The sequence below is a fragment of the Piliocolobus tephrosceles genome, chromosome 5, assembly GCF_002776525.5.
Source record: "Piliocolobus tephrosceles isolate RC106 chromosome 5, ASM277652v3, whole genome shotgun sequence".
In the NCBI taxonomy this organism is placed as follows: domain Eukaryota; kingdom Metazoa; phylum Chordata; class Mammalia; order Primates; family Cercopithecidae; genus Piliocolobus; species Piliocolobus tephrosceles.
The window spans coordinates 11,753,637-11,770,572 of record NC_045438.1 but is presented as its reverse complement, the minus strand read 5'-3'; positions in this window follow the sequence as shown (position 1 = coordinate 11,770,572).

Here is a 16,936-nt window from a genome sequence, read left to right as displayed (position 1 = left end):
CAACCTACCAGGCAGCAGCCCGGCAGGGGGAGGGGTGTCCACCATTGCTAAGACTTGAGTAGCTAAACAAAGCTGCCAGAAATCTCAAATGGAGCAGAGTCCACTGCAGTGATGCAAGGCTTGCTGCCTCTATAGACTCCACCTATGGGGGCAGGGCATAGCTGAACAAAAGGCAGCAGAAACTTCTGCGGACATAAATGTCCCTGTCTGACAGCTCTGAAGAGAGCAGTGGTTCTCCCAGCACAGTTTTTGAGCTCTGAGAACGGACAGACTGCCACCTCAAGATTCCTCAAGGTGTCTCAACTGAGACATCTCCCAGTAGAGGCTGACTGACACCTCATACAGGCGGGTGCCCCTCTGGGACAAAGCTTCCAGAGGAAGGATCAGGCAGCAATATTTGCTGTTTTGCAATATTTGCTGTTCTGCAGCCTCTGCTGGTGATATCCAGGCAAACAGGGTCTGGAGAGGACCTCCAACAAACTCCAACAGACTTGCAGCTGAGGGACCTGACTGTTAGAAGGAAAACTAACAAACAAAGGAATAGCACCAACATCAACAAAAAGGACATCCACACCAAAACCCCATCTGTAGGTCACCAACATCAAAGACCAAAGGTAGATAAAACCACAAAGATGGGGAAAAACCAGAGCAGAAAAGCCAAAAATTTAAAAAGCCAGAGCACTTCTTCCCTCCAAAGGATCACAGCTCCTCATCAGCAATGGAACAAAGCTGGATGGAGAAAGACTTTAACGAGTTGACAGAAGTAGGCTTCAGAAGGTCGGTAATAACAAACTTCTCTGAGCTAAAGGAGGATGTTTGAACCCATTGCAAGGAAGTTAAAACCCTTGAAAAAAGATTAGACAAATGGCTAACTAGAAAAAAACAGTGTAGAGAAGAACTTAAATGACCTAATGGAGCTGAAAACCATGGCACAAGAACTACATGACACATACACAAGCTTCAGTAGCTGATTTGATCAAGTGGAAGAAAGGGTATCAGTGACTGAAGAAATTAATGAAATAAAGCAAGAAGAGAAGTTTAGAGAAAAAAGAGTAAAAAGAAATGAACAAAGCCTCCAGGAAATATGGGGCTATGTGAAAAGACCAATTCTATGATTGATTGGTATACCTGAAAGTGACAGGGAGAATGAAACCAAGTTGGAAAATCCTCTTCAGGATATTATTCAGGAGAACTTCCCCAACCTAGCAAAACAGGCCAACATTCAAATTCAGGAAATACAGAGAACACCACAAAGATACTCCTTGAGAAGAGCAACCCCAAGAAACATAATTGTCAGATTCATCAAGGTTGAAATGAAGGAAAAAATGTTAAGGGCAGCCAGTGAGAAAGGTCAGGTTACCCACAAAGGGAAGCCCATCAGACTAACAGCGAATCTCTTGGCAGAAACTCTACAAGCCAGAAGAGAGTGGGGGCCAATATTCAACATTCTTAAAGAAAAAAATTTTGAACCCAGAATTTCATATCCAGCCAAACTAAGCTTCATAAGTGAAGGAGAAATAATATCCTTTACAGACAAGCAAATGCTGAGAGATTTTGTCACCACCAGGCCTGCCCTACAAGAGATCCTGAAGGAAGCACTAAACATAGAAAGAAAAAACTGGTACCAGCCACTGCAAAAACATGCCAAATTGTAAAGACCATTGATGCTAGGAAGAAACTGCATGAATTAACAGGCAAAATAATCAGCTAACATCATAATGACAGAATCAAATTCACACATAACAATATTAACCTTAAATGTAAATGGGCTGAATGCCCCAATTAAAAGACACAGACTGGCAAATTGGATAAAAAGTCAAGACCCATCCATGTGCTGTATTCAGGAGACCCATTTCACACGCAAAGACTCACATAGGCTCAAAATAAAGGGATGGAGGAAGATCTACCAAGCAAATGGAAAACAGAAAAAAAAAAAAAAAAAAAGCAGGAGTTGCAATCCTAGTCTCTGATAAAACAGACCTTAAACCAACAAAGATCAAAAGAAACAAAGAAGGCCATTACGTAATGGTAAAGGGATCAATTCCAAAAAAAAAAAAAGCTGACTATCCTAAATATATATACACCCAATACAGGAGCAACAAGATTCATAAAGCAAGTCCTAAGAGACCTATAAAGAGACTTAGACTCCCACCCAATAATAATGGGAGACTTTAACACCCCACTGTCAATATTAGATAAATGAGACAGAAGGTTAACAAGGATATCCAGAACTTGAATTCAGCTCTGCACCAAGCGGACCTAATAGACATCTACAGAACTCTCCACCCCAAATCAACAGAATATACATTCTTTTCAGCACCACATTGCACTTATTCCAAAATTGACCACGTAGTTGGTAGTAAAGCACTCCTCAGCAAATGTAAAAGAACAGAAATCACGACAAACTGTCTCTCAGACCACAGTGCAATCAAATTAGAACTCAGGATTAAGAAACTCACTCAAAACCACACAACTACATGGAAACTGGACAACCTGCTCCTGAATGACTACTGGGTAAACAATGAAATGAAGGCAGAAATAAAGATGTTTTTTGAAACCAATGAGAACAAAGACACAATGTACCAGAATCTCTGGGACACATTTAAAGCACTGTGTAGAAGGAAATTTATAGCACTAAATGCCCATGAGAGAAAGCTGGAAAGATCTAAAATTGATACCCTAACATCATAATTAAAAGAACTAGAGAAGCAAGAGCAAACAAATTCAAAAGCTAGCAGAAGGCAAGAAATAACTAAAATCAGAGCAGAACTGAAAGAGATAAAGACACACAAAAAAAAACCCTTTAAAAAATCAATGGATCCAGGAGCTGGTTTTTTGAAAAGATCAACAAAATTGATAGACTCCTAGCAAGACTAATGAAGAAGAAAAGAGAGAAGAATCAAATAGACACAATAAAAAAATGATAAAGGGGATATCACCACCAATCCCACAGAAATACAAACTACCATCAGAGAATACTATAAACTCCTCTTTGCAAATAAACTAGAAAATCTAGAAGAAATGGATGAATTCCTGGACACATACACCTTCCCAAGACTAAACGAGGAAGAAGTGGAATCTCTGATTAGACCAATAACAGGGTCTGAAATTGAGGCAATAATTAATAGCCTATCAACCAAAAAGAAGTCCAGGACCAGACGGATTCATAGCCGAATTCTACCAGAGGTACAAAGAGGAGCTGGTACCATTCCTTCTGAAACTATTCCAATCAATAGAAAAAGAGAGAATCCTCCCTAACTTATTTTATAAGGCCAGCATCATCCTGATACCAAAGCCTGGCAGAGATACAACAAAAAAAGATAATTTTAGACCAATGTCCCCGATGAACATTGATGTAAAAATCCTCAATAAAATACTGGCAAACCAAATCCAGTGACCCTCTTCTCACAGCTCCACTAGGCAGTGCCCCCATGGGTACTCTGTGTGGTGGCTCCAACTCCACATTCCCTTCCGCACTGCCCTAGCACAGATTCTCCATGAGGGTTCATCCCTGTAGTAACTCCTGCCTGGAAATCCAGGCATTTCCATATACCCTCTGAAATCTAGGTGGAAGTTCCCAAACCTCAATTCTTGACTTCTGGGTACCTGCAGGCTCGACACTAAATGGAAGCTGCCAAGGATTGGAGCTTGCACCCTCTGAAGCCACACCTTAAGTTGTATCTTAGCCTCTTTTAGCCACAGCTGGAGTAGCTGGTACGCAGGCCAAAAAGTCCCTAAGTTGCACAGAGCAGGGGGGCCCTGGGCCTAACCCATGAATCCATTTTTTCCTTCTACTGCTCTAGGCATTTGATGGGAGGGGCTGCCACAAAGTTCTCTGACATGCCCTAGAGACATTGTCCCCATTGTCTTGGGGATTAACATTTGGCCCCTAGCTACTTATGCAAATTTCCACAGTGGCTTGGATTTCTCCTCAGAAAGGAAGTTTTTCTTTTCTATTGTATCATCAGGCTGCAAATTTTCCTAACTTTTATGCTCTCCTTCCCTTTTAAACATAAGTTCCAATTCCAAGCCACATCTTTGTGAATAAATAAAACAATGCTTTTAGCAGCACCCAAGTCACCTCTTGAATGCTTTGCTGCTTAGAAATTTCTTCCACCTGATGCCCTGAATCTTCTCTCTCAAGCTCAAAATTCCACAAATCTCTATGGCAGGGGCAAAATGCTGATCAGCTGATTTTGCAGAGGGAGGGGTGGTCCTGCCAACTGACTAAGTAGAATCTGGTTTTGTGAGCTTCTCCTGAGCCCAATGCTGATATTTTAAACAAAACATACAATTGTTTTTATTTCCCTCACACAAGCCTCATTGAAGAGAACCACGTATATAAACCACCACCCTGATGAAACGCCAAGAATAAAACTCTCTTCTCTTTCTCTGTTTGGCAAATCTTAACACAACATCCATGATTAGCAAGGATTTCTGAAGCAAGGACTCAGGTCAGCCTGAATGCCCTCCATTAAGTTCTGGAATCAAAAGTGACTTGGCAAAGACATCTTTTCCAAAACAGTTTGACTCCGCTTTACATCATCAGACAAATGGGTCTTGGGCTCAAGTTGACATTCTGATGATGTCTTTGGCAACAATTCTTTGAGGCAGGAAGATGTGAAATAAGAGGCTGTCCTTGTCCATTCCCTCTCCAGCTGCTGGAATTTTCAGGTTTCTGTGACATCAATGTTGCCTCATTCTATACCTTCCCTGGCTAGTCTAGAATATAATAAATCTTGTGCCATTAATGGTTTTCCTCAGTCACAGAGCACACAAGGCCCCTCCTTCCACAAGGACTGGTCCTGGCAAAACTGAGGCATCCATCTCGCAGGTTCTCTTGTTCCTGGGCAACTCTATCCCCTTCCCACCTAGTCCATAGCCCACCTTCCCGGCTAGTCCACAGCCCTTTTCCTGTGACAACAAGAAATCTCCCCCGAGCTTCTCATCAAAAGACACAGGCACTGCCCCCTGGAATCTGAGGACTCTGCCACAGAGTGCAGCATGGAAGTACAGGACGCTATCCTTTAAACTAACCTGGCCGTGTTGTGAAGCCAGGAGTTATGGTCCAGAAAGCCCTGGGGACTTAAATCACTTGAAGCACTTGTGTGCCCAGAGGTTCGTAAAAAGCAGTGACTCTCCACACCAGGCACCCACTGTGATTCGCACATCAATAACTTGAGCTCTAAACTCTCTTCTGGTCTCCAGATATTGCCATTTAGCTGTCCTGAGGGTTTCCTGCGTATACCATTTCTCACTGGAATATTACTGCAGATGTTTAAAATGCCTATTATCTTTAAATCTTGATAAGAAGAATGCTGAAAAATTCCATATTCATATTTTGCTTGCCCATTTTCTAAGCCATCTCTCATCTCCAGGAATATCATAAGCTGTTTACCCAAAAAACAGATGTCCAGTAACTATTTTTAGGTCAGGCTCAGAGACACCAGGAGCTGTGAAGCACAGCTGTTGACCTCCTGGGACACATACTCTTATGAGACCACAGTTCCAACACAACAAATTACACTGCTCTAACCAGAACTGCACTGCGTGAGCAGTGTCACTAGAACATCAGACTACAACCACAGCATGGTGGCAAGAGTTGGTGTTGGTTTTCTATTCAATAATCCTGGATGGTGGAATAGTAACCCCAGCACTGCACTAGGTACCACAACAAGATGAGCAAGACAGACAGGTTTTGTTTTCACAGGGGGATAGAGGCAAGGAATTGGGCAGTACCATCAATGTGCCTTGGGAACAGGAAGAGCCTTGGGCTCTCAGAGTCAGAGCTCAGTCCTGCTTGCTGAGTTGGTACACATTTCCTTGGGGAGCTGACATTTAGCTGCAATTCTATAAATCAACAAGATTTTCCAGGCAGACAGGAAAGGTGGGAGAAAGCATGTTCCCTACAGAGATAGCAGCACTGGAGAATGCCTCCAGGCCAGGTTTAGGGGAACACCCTTGTGGCTGAGGGACGGGATGCACGCTGGAGGTGGGGAACAGAAGGTGGAAAGGAGGGAGGCATGCCAGGACTGCACAGCCTTGGCACTGTGGGAAGAGAGGTGGGGAGGGGATGAGGGGCAACAGGAGGTGGGATGGGTGGAGAGAAGCAAATAGATGAGAAAACAGATCTAGGAAGGAAAAAAAAAGATGTGATTAGATGTGGGGCAAGAGGTCAAATGAGGAATTTAAGACAAGTCTAGTGATGAGGATGATTCCATAACAATCTAACAGAAAACAAACAAACTGGAAACTAACCCTAAATTCTCAGCAGCTTTGGAACATTTAGTATAGGAGCAAATATCTGGAGGTCTACAGGTCCTGAGATCGTCAGTATTGCAGAGCACGATACAGTAACTTTGGTACAGAAAATAATCAGAAAGCATAAAAATAGGTTCAAATACTGATATAATTTGGATATGTGTCCCCTGCAAATCTCATGCTGAAATGTAATCCCCCCTGTTGGAGGTGGGGCCTGGTGGGAGATGATTGGGCCGTGGGGGCAGATTTCTCATGAATGGTTTACACGATCCACTTGGGTGCTATCCTTGCCTTAGTGAGTGAGTTCTCACGAGATCCGGTCATTTAAAAGTGTGTGGCACCTCCCGACCTCACTCTCTTGCTCTTACTTTTCCCACGTGACATGCCCACTCCCCCCTTCCCTTCCACCATGAGTGTACTCTCCCTGAGGCCTCCCCAGAAGCAGATGCTGCTATGCTTCCTGTATAGCCTGCAGAACTGGGAGCCAATTAAGTTTACTTTGTTTATAAATTTCCCAGTCTCAGGTATTTCTTTATAGCAATGCAAGAACAGACTAATAAGTACATTTAAAGTACTCTTTCAAAAAGCAAGAAAACGTATAAGACATTTTGAAAACATTTTCATCCAAAATTGTTAAAATGGAAATAGAGGTAAGATTTCAGGTAGGGGTAATTTCTAGTTTTCTTCTTTATAATTTTTGCATTTTCCCAATTTTCTTTAGAGTGTGTATTTCTCCAAAATATTTATTAGGTAGCATTTGATGCATACAAAAGCATATATGTGACACATCGGCCACCAATAAATCTTTTTTTCCTTAACTCATTCCTTACCCAGCCCCCTCACCACACCAAAGGGAACATTGTTCCAGTTTTGTCCATATGATGTCCTTGCTTTTTATTTTTATCGCACACACACACACAAGCATGCACATGCATATATATGTATGTATCTCTAAAATGAAATATATTTTAGTTTTACTTAGCTTTTTAAACAGTTTTAGTAAGGTATAATTCACATACAATAATCCAATATACCTATTTAAAGTATACACTTTGATAAGTTCTGGTGTATTTGTATACTTGTGAAATAATCACCATAATTGCGATAATGAATTTATATCCATCATCCTCAAAAGCTTCTGAATGTCTCTTGGTAATCCCACTCACACCTCCCCATTGTCCCCCTCAGGAAACCACTGATCAGCTTTATTTCAGTGTAAACTAATTTGCATTTTCTAGAAAATGGAATGAAACCAGTCAGACTTTCTTATCACTCAGCATAATTATTTTGAGATTTGTCTCACACCTGTAATCTCAGCACTTTGGGAGGCCAAGGCAGGCGGATCACAAGGTCAGGAGATCGAGACCATCCTCGCTAACACGGTGAAACCCCGCCTCTACTGAAAATACAAAAAGAAAAAAAAAATTAGTTGGGCGTAGTGGCGGGTGCCTGTAGTCCCAGCTACATGGAAGGCTGAGGCAGGAGAATGGTGTGAACGCAGGAGGCAGAGCTTGTGGTGAGTGGAGATTGTGCCATTGCACTGTAGCCTGGGTGACAGAGCAAGATTCTGTCTCAAAAAAAAAAAAAAGATTTGTCATGTATGTTGTTGCATATGTCAATGGTTCTTCCTGTTCTGCTGCTAAATAAACATGTTTTTGAAATTTATAAAAATGAAAATTTTTATAAATTTCATTTTTTATAAATGTATGTAGTACAATACATTGTACTATAGTATTCTCTGAAGTGCCTTTTTACTCACTATTATGGGGAAAAGATGGTTTATTTAGGAAGTAACCCCAGGAACCAGCAGTGAGAGAGCAGGGAAAGTGAGAGGGAAAGGAAAGAAACTCATTGAAGGGCATTCATCATGGTCACTCGTGAGGGAATTCTACCATGAGAAACAGACAGAACACGTCCTGAATTGTCTATTTAAAGAATGAGAATGAGAGGCCACAGTGTTATCCACCAGCTCCAGTCCTGCTCCTGAGGCCAAACACTGTCTGTGTTCATATGCATTGTTGCAGAGAGCACTAGTTACTCATTACACTACCACAGGAAGTTTCACTGTGAAACCAGCGTGTGATTCTTTTTAGTACAATTTAAATGTCCACTCTCCTACTGACTGAAATTCAATTTGTTTTCAGCTTGGGGGCTTTACAAACAATGCAGTTCTAAACATTCTTGTGATGTCCCAGGGCTGGTATACAAATTTCCATAGAGCACACACTTAGAAACAGAATTTACTTAATCATAAGATGTGAGAATGTTCACCATTACAATAGAATTCTCAATTCTTGTTTAAAGTATATCAATTTACACTCCCATCTGCAGCATCAAAAATGTCCTGTCAATTTACATCTTCACTAATATTTGGTGTTATTCTACCTATTTTGTATTTTCATATTTCTTACTTTTTACCAGTTAGTGAATATAACATTTTTAATCTCACTGTGGCCTTAATTTTCATGTCCTTGATTACTAGAGTGGTTAAGCATCTTTTCACATGCATATTTGCCATTTGTATTCTCTTTTCTGTGAAATGCTTGCTTAAGTGTTTTGGCAGTTTTTTCATCGGGGTTGTTAGTTTCTTCCTTTTTTAATTTCAATTTTTTAATTGACATATAATAACTGTACGTATTTATGGCATATATAGTGATGTTTTGATACACATAATGTATAGTTATCTGATTAGGGTAATCAGCATGTCCATCATCTCAAATGCTCATCATTTCTTTGTGTTGGGAATATTCAATACCCTACTTCTAGCTGTTTGAAACTATGCATTATTGTTAATTATGTTCATCCTATAGTGGTATAGAACACTAGAACCTATTTCTCCTCCCTAACTGTAAGTTTGTGTCCTTTAACAAATCTCTCTCTAACCCTCTCTTCCCCCAACCCTTCCCAGCCTCTAGTATCCTCTGTTCTACTTTTTACTTCTACGAGATCAATTTTTAGCTTGCACAGATGAGTGAGAACTGGTAGTATTTTACTTTCTGTTCCTGGCTTATTTCACTTAACATAATGTCCCCCAGTTCCATTCATATTGCCATGAATGACAAGATTTCATTTTTTATGGCTGAATAGTGTTCCATGGTGTATATTCATCACATTTTGTTTATCCATTCATCTGTTGATGGACACCTAGGTAGATTCTATATCTTGGCTGTTGTGAATAGTGCTGCAATAAACATGGGCAGTGGGGAGGGTGGTGGTGGCAGATGTCTCTGATAAACCAATTTCCTATCCTTTGGATAAATGACCAGTTGTGGGATTGCTGAATCATATTGTAGTTTTATCTACAGTTTTGTGAGAAATTTCCATACTCTTCTCCATAGTAGCTGTACTAGTTTACATTCCCACCACAGTGTATAAGAATTCCCTTGGCCAGGCACGGTGGCTCACACCTGTAATCCCAGCAGTTTGGGAGGCCAAGGTGGGCAGATCACGAGGTCAGGAGATCAAGACCATCCTGGCTAACATGGTGAAACCCCATCTCCACTAAAAATATAAAAAATTAGCCAGGCGTAGTGGCACACACCTGTAGTCCCAGCTACTCAGGAGGCTGAGCAGGATAATTACTTGAACCCAGGAGGCGGAGGTTTCAGTGAGCTGAGATCGCATCACTGTACTCCAGCCTGGGTGACGGAGCGAGACTCCACCTCAAAAAATAAATAAATAAATAAAAATGAAGTGTTCCCTTTTCTCCACATCCTCGCCAGTATTTTTGTTTGTTTGTTTTTTTGTTTTTGTCTTTTTGATAGCAGCTATTCTAACTGGGATGAGGTGGTACCTCATTGTGATTTTGATTTTCATTTCCCTAATGATTAAATGATGCTGAGCATTTTTTCTTACATTTATTGGCCATTCATATGTCTTTGTTTTGAGAAATATCTGCACAGATCATTTGCCCATTTTCTAATCAGATTGGGCATTTTTTGCTGTTAAGTTATTTAAGTTCCTTTTATATTCTGGATATAATCCCTCGTCAGGTGAATAGTTTGTAAGTACTTTCTCCCATTCTGTAGATTGTCTTTTCACTTTGTTGATTGTTTCCTTTGCTGTACAGAAACCATTTGGTTTGTTATAATCCAATTTATTTATTTTTGCTTTTGTTGCCTGTGTTTTTGAGGTTGTATTTATAAAATTGTTTCCCAGACCAGTATCCTGAAATGCTTCCCCTATGTTTTCTTACAGTAGTTTTGTAGTTTTGGGTGTCACATTTAGGTCTTTAAGCATTTTGAGTTGATTTTTATAGAGGGCGAGAGGCAGGAGTCTAGTTTCATTCTTCTGCATATGGATATCCAGTTTTCCCAGCACCATTTATTGAAGAAACTGTCTTTACGCCATTGTGTATTCTTGACAACTTTGTCAAAAATCAGTTGCCTATAGACACATGAATTAATTTCTGGATGCTCTATTCTGTTCCATTGGCCTATGTGTCTGTTTTTATGCCAGTACCATGCTGTTTTCATTAAACATACTACAGCTTTGTAGCATATTTTGAGGTCTGGCAGGGTGATGCCTCTAGCTTTGTTCTTTTTGCTTAGAATTGCTTTGGCTATTTGGGGTCTTTTGAGTTCCATACAAATTTTAAGATAGTTTTTTTTTTCTTTCTGTGAAGAATTTCATTGGTAATTTGGTGGGGATTTTATTGGATCTTTAGATGGCTTTGGGGCATATGATCATGTTAATGATACTAATTATTTCTATCCATGAGTACGGGATATCTTTCCATTTGTTTGTAATATTTTCAATTTCTTTCATCAGTGTTTTATAGGTTTCCTTGTAGAGGTCTTTCACCTCCTTGGTTAAATTTATTTCCAGGTATTTTATTTTTTATAGCTATAGTAAATGGGATTACTGTCTTGATTTCTTTTTCAGCTAGTTTGTAATTAGTGTAGAGAAATACTACTGAGTTTTATATGTTGATTTTGTATCTTGCAACTTTACTGAATTCATTTATTAGTTCTAAGAGGTCTTGGTAGAATTTTCAGGTTTTTATGTATATAAGATCTGTCACCTGCAAGCAGGGACAATTTGACTTCCTCTCTTACAATTTGGATTATCTTTATTTCTTTCTCTTGACCAATTGCTCTGGCGAGGACTTCCAGTACTATGTTGAAAGGCTTGTATCAACACCTGTGGAAATAAAGGTGAAAAAGTAAAAAGAAAAAGAGGCCAGATGCAGTGGCTCATGCCTGTGATACCAGGACTTTGGGAGGCCAAGGCAGGCAGGTGGCTTGGGGCCAGGAGTTCAAGACCAGCCTGGCCAACATAGCAAAACCCTGTCTCTACTAAAATTAAAAAATTAACCAGGTTTGGTGGTGCACCCCCGTAATCCCAGCTACTCAGGATGCAGAGACACGAGAATCACTTAAACCTGGGAAGTGGAGGTTGCAGTGAGCCAAGATCACACCACTGCATTCCAGCCTGGGTGACAGAGTGAAACTCTGTCTCAAGAAAAAAAAAAAAAAAGAAAGAAAAGAAAAGGAAAAAACCCAAATGTTGTGATTGTGGCCATCCTTGCCTTGTTCCAGTTCCTAGAGGAAAAGCTTTCAGCATTTCCCCCGTTCAATATGGTGTTTGCTATGGGTTTGTCATGTAGGGCCTTTATTGTGTTCAGGAACTTTCCTTCTATTCCAAATTTATTGAGAGCTTTTATCATGAAGGGATGTTAAATATTATCAAATTCTTTTTTTGCATCCATTTGAGATGATCATGTGGGTTTTGTCCTTCATTCTGTTGATGTGATTTATTGCATTTATTGATTTGTGTATGTTAAACCATCCTTGCATTCTTGGGATAAATCCTATTTGTTCATGGTGTATTATCTTTCTGATGTACTGTTGGACTCCATTTGCAAGTATTTTTTTAAATTATTTTTACATCTATGTTCATCAGGGATATTGTCCTATATTTTCCTTTTTATGTAATGTCTTTGTCTGATTTTGGTATCAGGGTAAGCTGGCCTTGTAGAATAAGTTAGAAAGGGTTCTTTTCTTTTCAATTTTTAAGAATAGTTTGAGAAGAATTGGTGTTAATTCTTCTTTAAAGGTTGGGCAGAATTCAGTGGTGAAGCCGTCTGGTCCTAGACTTGTTTCTGCTGGGAGACTTTTTATTTAATCTTGTTACTTGTTATTGCTGTGTTCGGCTTTTCTACTTATTCTTGATTCAGGCTTAGTAGGTTGTTTGCTTCTAGGAATTTATCCATTTCCTCTAGGTTTTCAAATGTATTGGCACGTAGTTGTTCATAGTAGTCTCTAATGATCTTTTGTGTTCCCCTTTCTCATTTATAATTTTAATTAGTTGGGTTTTCTCTCTTTTTCCCTTAGTTCAGATAATGATTTCTCAATCTTGTTTAACTTAAAAAAAAACAACTTTTTATGCATTGATCTTTTGTATTTTTTTAGTCTCAATGTTGTTTATTTCTACTTTGATCTTTATTATTTCTTTCCTTCTACCGATTTTGAGTTTGATTTGTTCTTGCTTTTCTTATTCCTTGGCATCTTTAGGTTATTTGAAATCTTTCTAATTTTTAAATGTAGGCATTTATTGCTATAAACTTGCCTCTTAATACTGCTTTTGCTGTGTGCTATAGAATTTTTTATGTTGTGTTTCTATTTTCATTTGTTTCAAGGGATTCTTAATTTCATTATTAATTTCTTTCTTCACCTATTGGTCATTCAGGTACATGTTTTTTTCTAATTTCCAGACATTTATAAAGTTTTGAATGGTTTTTTTGTATTGATTTCTAGTTTTATTCTATCGTAGTCTGATAAGATACTTGATATAATTTTGATTTTTAAAAACTTTTTGAGACTTGTTTTGTGTCCTAACATATGGCAAATCCTGCAAAATTTTCCATGTGCTCATGAAAAGAATGTGTGTCTGCAGCTATTGGGTGAAATGTTCTGTAAATGTCTGATATTTCTTTGTTGATTTTTCTGTCTAGATGATCTGTCCAATGCTGAGAGTGAAGTGCTGAAGTTGTCAACTATTATTGTATTGAGTTTTGTCTCTCCCTTTGTTTTATATATCTAGGTGCTTCCTTGTTGGGTGCATATATAATTGTTATATTCTTTTGCTGAATTGATTCCTTTATTATTAATATACTTAATTATCTCATTTTCCAGCTTTTGACTTGAAGTTGGTTTTGTCTGACATCAATATAGCTATTACTGCTTGGTTTTGATTTCTGATTGTGTGAAATATCTTTTTCAATTCCTTCACTTTCAGTCTATGTGTGTCTTTACAGACAAGGTGAGGTTCTTGTAGGCAGCATAGACTTGGGTCTTGTCTTTTTTGTTGTTTTTGGTTTTTTGGTTTTTTTTTTTTTTTTTTTTTAAGCATTCAGCCAGTCTATAACTGGCTTCCCATTCTTAAATGGGAAATTTAATCTATTTATAGTCAAGGTTATTATTGATACACAAGGACTTGCTCCTGTCATTTTATCAAATTTTTTCTGGTTGTTTGTATACCATTTGTTTCTTCTCTTATTGCTTATTTTTGTGGATGAGCAGTTTTCTATAGTGATAAGGTTTTAATCCCTTTTTTTCTTTCTCCTTTGTTTGGCTCTACCAGTGAGTCTTATAGTTTTGCATGTTTTTATAATGGTATTTAACAATTTTCCACTTCCAGATGCAAGACTCCCTTGAGCATTTCTTGTAAGGTTAGTCTAGTGGTGAATAATCCCTTTAGTTTTTAATTGTTTTGAAAGATATTATTTATTCTTCATTTCTGAAGAATAGCTTTGCCGGGTATAATATTCTAAGTTGGCAGGTTTCTTTTTTTTCATTCAGTACTTCGAATATATCATCCCATTCTTTCCTGGCCTGTAAGGTTTCTGCCAAGAAATCCACTGTTAGTCTAACATTATTTCCTTATATATAATTTGACACTTCTGCTCTTTTTAGAATTCTTTCTATATCTCTACATTTTACCAATTTGAATATAATGTTCCTTGGAGAGGACTTGTTTGGATTGAACACAGGTGCCAAATCTCTCAAGACTTGTTTTATATACCTTTTCCAATCTCTTCTTCTGGAACACTGTAAGGTGAATATCTGTTTACCTGCTGGTGTCCCATAAATCCTATCGATTTTCTTCATTCCTTTTTACTTTTTATTATTTTTGGTCTGCCTGTGATATTTTTTAAAGCCTGTTTTGAAGTTCAGACATTCTTTCTTCTGCTTGGCCCAGTGTGTTGAAGCTCTTGATTATGTTTCTTAATTTATTCACTGTGTTCTTTTGACTCTAGAATTTCTGTTTGGTTCTTCATTATTATTTCTGTGTCTTTGTTGAACTTCTCTTTTAAATAACGAATTGTTTTCCTAGTTTTCTAGAATTGTCTGTGTTCACTTATATCTCACTGTGTTTCCTTAAGATTCTTATTTTGAATTTTATTTCTGGAATTTTGTGTATCTCCTTATGATTAGGGTCTGTTACTGGAGAATTATTTTGTTCTTTAGGAGGTGTCATGTTTCTTTGCTTTTTCATGTTTGACGTATACCTACATTGATGTCTATGCATCTGGTGGAAAATTTACCTCTTCTGATTTTATGGAGTGGACTTTGTAGAAAAAGACTTATTCATATGGGTGGGTCTTGAGGTGTCAATTTGGTGGAGTACATTGGATTTGGTTCTAGGTGGGTACAATAGTGTTGTTTATGTGTATTTTCTTCAGCTATAATCCACACCAGTGATGTTTATGAGTGTCTCAGTGGCCTAGGCTATGAGGATTTGTGTTGGCAGTTTAACTTTGCCAGGTGTGGGCTCACTGGGCTGTTTCTCAGGTTGTGGGCGTGTGCACGTACACAGTGTATCAGCCAACTTGGGATCAGCTTACTCGGGTTGGGGCCAGAGTGATGTTATTCTGGTTGGGGGCACAGGCATGTGGTTTCTCAGCCAGACTGGAGGCATCTACCAAGTATGGTTCATGAAGATGTTTCTCAGGATCAGAACACAGGTGCCAGTCTGCTCAACTGGCCTGGGTGTGTGTCTGCCTGGGGATGTGTCTGCCAGGGGCAACCTATAAGGCTGTTACTCAGGCCCTGCTTGTGGGCACAGGGCCTTTGGGCAGGCCAGGAACTGCCTGTGCTATTTCTTAGGCTCTGGGTGTGGGCATGTAGACACCCTGCCAGCCTGGGGACATGCCAGCTGCTTAGTGGCTTGAGGACCTTGCCTGCTTGGGGGATGGCACATAGAAGTTTGACTGGCTCAAAGGCAAGTTTGCCTTGGGTGGGACTTCCAGACTGTTTCCCTTGCTGGAAGTGGAGGTCACAGAGATTAGTTTCCCTGCTGTGAAGGACTAGAGTCAAGCTGATCCTAGGGCCAGGATCCGCACATCTGGAGTTGTGGTGTTCATCCACCTGGATGGGCTTGGTGGAATGAAGACAAAGCCTCAGGGCTAGAAAAGTCCAGTGGCTACTGGCTGCCAGAGTAGAATGCACTCAAGAGGTGGTGCCATGCTAAAGTAGCTTCACAGGGAGTGGATGGGAGGTGGGGAGTGCACACTTTGCACTTCTAATCTGGAGCAATGCAACTGTGTGAGTTCCTGGCAGCTCTCCAAACTGGGCTCAGGGCTTGCAAGGAATATGGGATTCTTCTGTAGCAAAAGTTGTTAGTGTTCGCAGTGGCGATGGGGGCTGGTTGGGATCTTCTGCTTTCCTTTTCCCACATTAGGAAGTCCTTCTAGACTCCATGCCAGCCTAATCTGGGCAGGGGAGACAAGGCTTCAGAAGTGTCTGTCTACTCCACACTACACTCCAGCACTCTCTCTTCGACCTCCAGTCAAACCTTAGCTCTCTTTCATTATTACCTTTATCCTTTCTTGTGTGGAGGGTGAGTGCCTGGCATCTCAAATCATGTACTGCGCACTGGCTGAGCACAGCAGCTCATGCCTGTAATCCCAGCATTTTTGGAGGTTGAGGTGGGTGGATCATCTGAGGTCAGGCATTCAAGACCAGCCTGGCCAACATAGTGAAACCCTGTCTCTACTAAAAAATAAAAAAATTAGCCAGGTGTGGTGGCAGGAGCCTGTAATCCCAGTTACTCAGGGGGGTGAGGCAAGGAGAATTGCTTGAACCTAGGAGGCGGAGGTTGCAGCCAGCCAAGATCATGCCACCGCACTCCAGCCTGGGTGACAGAGCAAGACTCCATCAAAAAAGAAAAAAAAATCATGTATTACTCTAGTTTCTTCTTTATATATTCTGGATAATATTTTTATCAGTTATAAATGTTACAAATACACTCTTTCAGTTGGCGACGTGTCTTTTACTATCTTTCTAATGTCCTTAGATGAAAGGAAATTCTTAAGTTTAACACAGATAAATTTATCTTTTAGATTTGCATGGGTTATATCTTGTTTAAAAAATCCTTTACTACACAGAGCCTGAATACACATAAGCCTCTAAAAGTCTCAAAGATTTGCCTTTCACACTCAAGTTGTTAATTTCTCAGGATTTAACTGTTGTGTATGGCAAGAAACTGTCTCTTCTTTACCCAGTAATTTGTTATTCTTTCTCTGTCTTAAATTCCGTTTCCATAGAAATAGATGTCATCTGTTTTTGAGCTCTCTTTCCTGTTTTGACATTCAATCCCAGCATCAACATGACTCTGTCAATACCTATATCCTTATCATAAGTCTTTATATCTACCAGAGTAAGTATACTTT